This window comes from Mus caroli, chromosome 16 (genome assembly GCF_900094665.2).
Source record: "Mus caroli chromosome 16, CAROLI_EIJ_v1.1, whole genome shotgun sequence".
In the NCBI taxonomy this organism is placed as follows: Eukaryota; Metazoa; Chordata; class Mammalia; order Rodentia; family Muridae; genus Mus; species Mus caroli.
The window spans coordinates 6,697,366-6,699,063 of record NC_034585.1 but is presented as its reverse complement, the minus strand read 5'-3'; positions in this window follow the sequence as shown (position 1 = coordinate 6,699,063).

Here is a 1,698-nt window from a genome sequence, read left to right as displayed (position 1 = left end):
GCTAGTGGAAGACTGACTTCCAGGCAACTAGGGTGAGGATCTTATACCCACACCCACAGTGACACACCCATTCCAACCAGGTCACACCTATTCCAAAAAGGCCACACCTTCAGATGGTGCCACTCCCTGGTCCAAGGATATACAAACCATCACAGTGTCTATGGCCCAACTTAGACCATCATACTGTTTGTTTTACAATGCCAAGAAGGTTATCCTGGTTCCAGAGTCAGTTATAGCTAATCACATGAGAACAGCTAGTGTTAGGCATAAGATCAGTTGTCTCTTAACCCTAGTGAGGCCCAAGTTTGATGTTCCATCCAGGAAGTATAGGACTTGGTCATCAGTGTGGTAGATGATACTAGGCAATAGCTGAACAAGTACAAAGAATTCTTTATCTTTTAAATTTGATTATAGATGTGGCTGTAGATCCCAGGAACTGTCCCTACACAAGTTCTCTGGCCTTCTATTAATTGTAAGGTTACCCTGGCCCCTCCTTCTTGCCACCTGCACTCATTGGGGTCCTCAGTCTCAGTGAAGTTCCCAATTACGGCTATGTGTTCAGAATAGGGCAGCATTATCTCATAACATAACTATCATGACTCAATTAATTCAGGCCTGGATGCATTGGTGATCTGAAAGGACTGGATCATCATATTTCAGAGGGGGTCAGGGTTGTCATCATCCAGTTCCCATAGTGTCTCTGGGGCTTCTTCAGTAAGGATCCTAGCAGTGGGAGACAGTAGGGAGCCCTGAGACTGAGGTGGCAATGGGGCTAGAGGAGGTGGTATTAGTATACGGTAAGGGTCCAGAGCTGTATGGGGCACCTGGATATATAATTGGATCATAAACAATCCTCCGGAGTCTTTTCCAGGCCTGCAAACAGGTCTGTGATTTGAGCATGTGTGTGGTGGATCCATGCTGCAGTCCCATCCACCTTTAGGGTAGTAGGTGTGTCAGAATGATGACAATCTCAGCTATCTTTAAGTTGGCATCTCTAATCCTGATATGTGCATGCCTGGTCAGGTCTTGCATCCTGTGGATACCCATGTAGGAGGAACAATGAATCTTTTTCAGCATGCAAGTCCCCAGATCAAGCTTGTTATTTTCCATAGAGCAATCTATTTTTTTTAATATAATTTTTCCTTTTCCTTTCTGGTTTTGGGGGGCAATGGATATCAGCCAAAATTTTAGGTCCTTAATGCTTATAGAAGGGCAACAATCACTTCTTTGTTTTTGATAATCTTTCCTTCAGCTGTCAAAAGACCCCTTTCTCTGTAGATGGCCTCATGGACATGGGCTGTGTTAATGCATGACTGTATAGATGTTCAGTCTTTTGTCTCTTCCTAGTTCTAGGGCCTTTGTTAAGGCCCTTTGTTAATTCAGCCTTCTATGCTGATGTGCCTGATGGTGGGCAGGAGTTTAGCCCATATAGTCTCAGTCTCTATCACTGCTGCTTGTGTGTCTGTGTCCTTTTTGGATGAAGCTGCTGCCATTAGTGAACCACATCACCTCAGCATCCATCAAGGGGGTATCTTGAATGTATGGTCTGAAGCTGGGCATGGTGGTACACGCCTTTAATCCCAGCACTCGGGAGGCAGAGCAGGCGGATTTCTGAGTTCGAGGCCAGCCTGGTCTACAAAGTGAGTTCCAGGACAGCCAGGGCTATACAGAGAAACCCTGTCTCAAAAAACCAAAAAA